The sequence below is a fragment of the Hippopotamus amphibius genome, chromosome 16, assembly GCF_030028045.1.
Source record: "Hippopotamus amphibius kiboko isolate mHipAmp2 chromosome 16, mHipAmp2.hap2, whole genome shotgun sequence".
NCBI classification, from domain to species: Eukaryota; Metazoa; Chordata; class Mammalia; order Artiodactyla; family Hippopotamidae; genus Hippopotamus; species Hippopotamus amphibius.
The window spans coordinates 31,233,366-31,239,365 of NC_080201.1; positions in this window are offsets into that span (position 1 = coordinate 31,233,366).

The following is a 6,000-nucleotide window of genomic DNA, read 5'->3' on the forward strand; positions in this document are numbered from 1 at the left end:
CACACACGTGCGCGCGCGCACACACGCACACACACACACATCACTTGTCACATCAAAAGCCAAGTCTAGGGCCCAGGATAGTGTCCTCATATTATGGTCCTCAGACCATACACCTTAAAATCACTAGAAATGTTTTTTCCAAAGGCAGGTTCTCAAGAACCAAATTTCTGGTTTAGTGTTTGCTAAATGAGATGCTTCCATCACTGGTGGTAGAGGGATGGCACTGGCTAGCACAGGAGGGAATAGCCATCATTTTGACAGCTGTGTATGTATTTTAAAGAGTATTGTAGCAAACATGACAGCACTACAAGCTTATATGATTTCACAGAGTAGGTGAGTACAAAACTAGGCATACAAGAAAAAAACAGGTGTCAATTCGAAGTATTGCCTAACTAATTAGATCAGGGAGAGAAGAAATTGGTGAAAATCATACAGGCATCCATGGATGTTTGAATCTGAAAACTCTGGAAATGAGAGAATCTCTATTTCTCAAATCTCCCCAGGCTGAGAGCACAACCTTGATGTCAGCTTCAGGTTCTATAAGCAGGTGGTTTCCTGTTCATTAATTCATCTGTTCAAAGGGAAAATGACTCAGCAAGGGGTGGGATGCTGGCATGAGATCCCATGGTGTGGCTGATACACTGGGCCCTTGGGGGCTGCCCCCAGAACTCCAGGAGCTCCTGGAACTGAGGACAACTTGCATGGAAAGTATTTTTGAAGGAAGGGGCAGGTGCAAGAGAAATCTTTCCCCAAACCCTCCCTGGGACCCCCAGAGCTCTGCTCTTCTGGTCACTGATGCCAGTGTGGGTATTTTCTCTAAACCCTCCCTAGGGAAACCTAGGGTCTCACAAGAAAGCCTACAGGGTCAAAAGATTGAGGAAAGGGAGACTATGTTCTTCTGATTTCCACTCTGGGGTCTCAAATAAATTTCACTTACTGATTCATTCACATTCATTCATTATTCAACAACTATTTACTGAGGACCCACTACATGCCAGGCACTGTTCCAGGCATAGGGAGCCCTACGAAGAACAAAACTGAGGCGGTCCCTGCTTCAGGAAGCTCATGGTGGGGCACATGGAGGAGCACACATAGGAGGCCCACGGGGTGACATAATAACTTGGCAGACACACATATAAGCCTGATGATGGGAGATAATAATGTTAATTATGAAGGCAATAAAAAGGGTGACATGATAGACAAGGGTACCTGGGGATGGCCATCTTTGGAGTGACAGCCAAAGAGCCAGGACAAGTGTTCCAGGCAGAGGGAACAGTAAGAGCAAAGGCCTGGAGGTGGGAGGAACTAGGTTACAAGGGTGACTGGAGCCCAGCAAGGGAAGGAGACATGGAGGGAGATAGGCAGGGTATTCCCATTCCCAAGTACAGTGAAAAGCTGCTGGAGGAAGGGTGGGGTCAGACTGACATTTTAGAACATCCATCTATCTGGTTGGGTGGGTGGCAGTTACACTCTGCCCAGCCAGTCTGGCCTCCTTGCTTTTCCCCAGATGCCCCAGACATGCCTCCAAGCCTTTGCACTCACTTTCCTCCTCCAGGAATGCTCTTGACCCAGAGAGCTCCAGAGAGACCACCTTCAGGTCCAGCCTCCAGTGTATCTCCATGCCAGAGAGGCTACTCCTGACCACACACTCTATAAAAGCACACCACATCTCCAGAGCTCCCTGTCCTCTGTGCTGTTGTGTTTGTCTCTGTAGCACTTAACTATTACACAGCCTACACACGTTGATGTGTTTGTCTCCTCCAGTCAAAGGTAAACATGCCCAGGACACAGTGAGTATTCAGTAAATATTTGTGGAATGCATTGAGTGGCCGAGTGGACTGGGCTGAACCATTAACCTCTCAGAACCCAAGTTTCTCTTTTTTTAGAGCATTTTGTAATTTATTTATTTATTATTCTTTTTCATATTCCTTTCCATTATGGTTTAATACAGGATATTGGATATAGTTGCCTGTGCTAAGGTTTTCTTCCTGTCTGTCTTCATAGTACCCACTCTAAAGGTGACTCGTATTGGTTCATCTGGTTACTTATTTATTAGTTTGCTCATTCATTCATTGTTTAAGAGGTATTTGCTGAGCATCTTCTATATACTAGGTGCTGAATTAAATTAAATGAGATGATGAATCCAAATAGCTAGTGTAATAGATAATTTGTTAGACTTAATAGGTAATAGGCTAGAAGAACTAATCAAGCATCTTTTCTGTGATACAAATGTTGCCTGGGGAGATGCCCACACAAGAGGGCAGCCAGCAGCATCACTTACACAGCCAATGTGGACTTGGGTTCCAAGGTCGGGCAGAATCTCCACTGTTGACCCAACTATGCTGTTACCTCTGTTTTCCCCACCCCCGCATCCATTTTCCTCCTTCTTTGCCCTGCCCTGTGCCCCTTGGGGCTGACCCCAGGTGTCCATGCTCTCTGGCTCCCAACTGGACAATGCAAGACCATGACAAAAGATCAGGAAGAGAAGAGGACAGAATATCTATTCCCTGCTCTCTTCCTGCTTTGGGCTGTGATTTCTGGCTGTGGTCATGTCTCTCCAAGTCTACAGCTCCTGGTGGGCAGCACCACTCTGTAGGCCCTGCCCTGGCAGAGCTCCAATGTCCCCACCCTTTTAGGTCTAGAGGTAACAGCATCCACTACCCAAGTAGTCTCTGGGGCTTGTCATCCCTTGATGTCCTTAACGTCCCTGGCTGCAGGCCCTTCACTGAAGATCCTTGAACCGAGTTGATATCTATGTCCTACTGGATCTCTGAACAGTAGATCCACCATAACAATTAATAGTTCAGAAAATGACCATTGTCTCAGTCTGTTCAAGCTGCTATAACAAGACTACCATAGACTGTGGTGGGGGTGGCCTTATGAACAAGAGAAATGTATTTCTCATAGTCCTGGAGACTGGAAGTCTGAGATCAGAGTGCCAGCATGATCAGGTGAAAGCCCTCTTCTGCACTGCAGACTTCTTGTGGTGTCCTCATATGGCGGAAGGGGTGAGGGAACTCTGTGGGGGTCTCTTTTATAAGGGCACTAATCTCATTCATGAGGGCTCCACCCTTGTGACCTATGCACCTCCAAGCACCCTATCTCCTAATACTGTAACATGGGGAGTTGGGATTTCAACATATGAATTTTAAGGGGGACACAACACTCAGAACATAGCAGTCATATATATTTTAAAAGACAATGTATATAGGTATGGATAGATATATACCATATATACATAATTATTTTGTATCTACTCCTCACCCCTCCCTCCTAGTATTTAGAAATACCGCACTGGCTGAACTTTTGACATTACCCTAAAGAGATTATCCCCTCACCCATGGCCCAGCCTTACAGCTGTGCCCACTTCCCCCTCACTGACACTGCTGCCCCTATGACTCTACAGACTGGCATTAAAGGCACTATGCCCTACAGAGCTTCCTGGAGGCATCTACAGGTACCAGCACCCATGGTCTCATGTCCTCCACTCATGGCAACAGCTGTACCCACATCTCGGGATCAAAATGGTCCGTTTCCTTCCTGGTTATAGATTGTACCTGTTTCTTAGGCCTAGGGAGGAGGCAGCTGAGGGTAGGATAAAAAGTAGCCTTCCAAATTCAACTGTCCTTCCCTGGGGGTGTGGGGGTGGTTCCTGGGTGCATTCATTCTTCAGCATTTATTCAAGAATGTGCTGGGTGGTCACAATGCCAGGCTCTGCGGACCCAGTGATGAACTGGCATCATGGACTGAGGCTTTGAGAAGCTCTGTTGGGGAGGGGGAGAGAGAGAGAGAGAGGGAGAAGGATGTGCCAACGCAAACCAGTTTGCTGAGACCATATGTCTTGGCAGGAGGAATTGCCCAAAGGGAAACGGTAGGTTCCCTCCACTCCAGGATGGGCAAGGGACCCAAGGGAAGTTCTGCAGAATCGGGAAGGGCCTGGGGTGGTATATAAGGACCGTCACCATCCAGCTAGATCATCACCACCCAGCTGGCTGCTAAATGCTGAACGTTGCTCCGGAGGGGGCTGGCACAGCGCAGAGCAATGACACTGCAGAGAGTGATATTCACGTGGTTAATTACGGGAGGATCAGCAAGCCCAGGAATGGAGATGCACGTTGTCCAACAAGAAAAATGAGTTGTATGTCCTCGCTGGTGTCCGGAGAACCGGTTCAAGGTTGCCCCACACCTCTCCTTTGATATCTCCCATTTCAATCATCTCCACGATTGCAACACAGAGAAGGTGTTATCACTCTCATCTGCCCATGGCATCTGATCAGAGAGATAGGACTGAACAAATCAGTTTGTTGAACACAGCCCATGCCTGGAAGCTCACTTCTGGGTACAGGGTGCCCTGTGGCAGGGCGTAGCCCGAAAGACTCACTAGGGCAGCGATGAGGAGAGCAGATAAAAAGGTTGTTTCCTGTAGTCACAGTCTGTTCAGAAGCTCCCCAGTGGTCACAGGTTCAGGGAAAATTCCCACCAACCCACATTGCTTGGGTCAATGCCTCAGGTCATAGGTAGGAAGGAGTACTCAGGAAAAAAATTGTGCAAGGATTGCAGCGGGGGCACACCTAGAACACTGGAAGCTGAAAGTGTGCCAGGAGAAGAGACAGGCGTCTGTGTGAGGCAGAAGCAAATGCATAGGCTAGACCTAAACAATGGCCTCTCCTAGAGCTCCGTGGCCTCTGTAATTTAATTCCCTGAGCAGGTGAAATTTAAAAGGCCACAGTGTGGATGAAGAGATACAGTCAGTTGGGTTTCATAAAGCTGCTGGCTTTTTGAGCCAAGGGAACGAAGGAGAGGAGGAAAAATTATATTGACTCAGCCACTGAAGGTTAAAAGTAAATACTGTCAGTGTAAATAATTAGGCTTTTAAAGGGAGCATTTCACACCATTTCACAGGCACCCATGGGAGCTGGGAAGGGGAAGTTCGGATGGGCATAAATCGCTGAGGGCAACTTTCTCTTTTCCACTCCACCTTTAGCAGATGCTAAGAGGCTCTAAGAGGAGAATGGAGAGAGTGGCTGACTTCTCTGCAAATTGGGGGGTATCTTATACATATGTTTATATGTCTGACTTCTGTATGGGGTTGTGATCTTCCCTCTGGAGCTTTAGAAGAACCTGTCTCTAAGAGATGTAAAAGTGAGTAATACAGAACCAGGGAAAGCAGGCATTTAGCTCCACAAGAGCCGGAACTGCATCTATCTCACTGAATTCTGTGTAACACGGAGCCAGGCATGAAGAAGAGGTTGGAGTGAAAACAAGAAACCAACCAACAAACAGGCACCCACATGGGTCCACCTGGCCCACACCACCATCAGCCAGCATCTCTTGGGCAGCTTCTAGGGAAAAAGTGCTTTTCATCCCTTAACCAGTTCCATCCTCCTGGTGTCACTGCAAATAGGAGCTGTTATCCCCGTTTTACAGATGAGGAAACTGGCCTTTCGGAAGGTGAAGGGACTTGCCCAGGCCACACAGCTGGTTGGGAGCAGCAGCAGGATTTGAACCCAGAGCCACCTGCTCAAAAGCTTATAGGTATCCAGAGCTGAGGGAGAGGGCAGGACCAGAGACTGTTCCAGAGGAGGCCCCATGGAAGGGCCCCGGCCTTCAGGAACATAGACCCAGATGCCCAACCTGTCAGACAGGATGGTGGCCATAGCCTAAGACCTGGAGTAAAAGCCCATTTTTTCTCCATGGGACTTGCCGCTTTCAGGAGACGCTGAAACCTTTTCTCAAGCTAATACACTCTAACATGTGCTGAAGGATCTCAGGGTGCAGGTAAGGAGATTGGAACATGCCCCGGGAGCTTCTCCAAGAGCTGCCTGGCTCTCCCAGAAGATGCTCCAAGGTGATAGTGATGCCACAGATGATGTCATAACTTCCAATGAAAACCACAAAACAGGCCACAAATCCCTGTGCCTGGTGCTGAGGACCACACTCTCCCAAGCATGTGGGCCGCTCCAAAGCCTGACCTTGAACTTCCTACTTGCCAGCTTAACA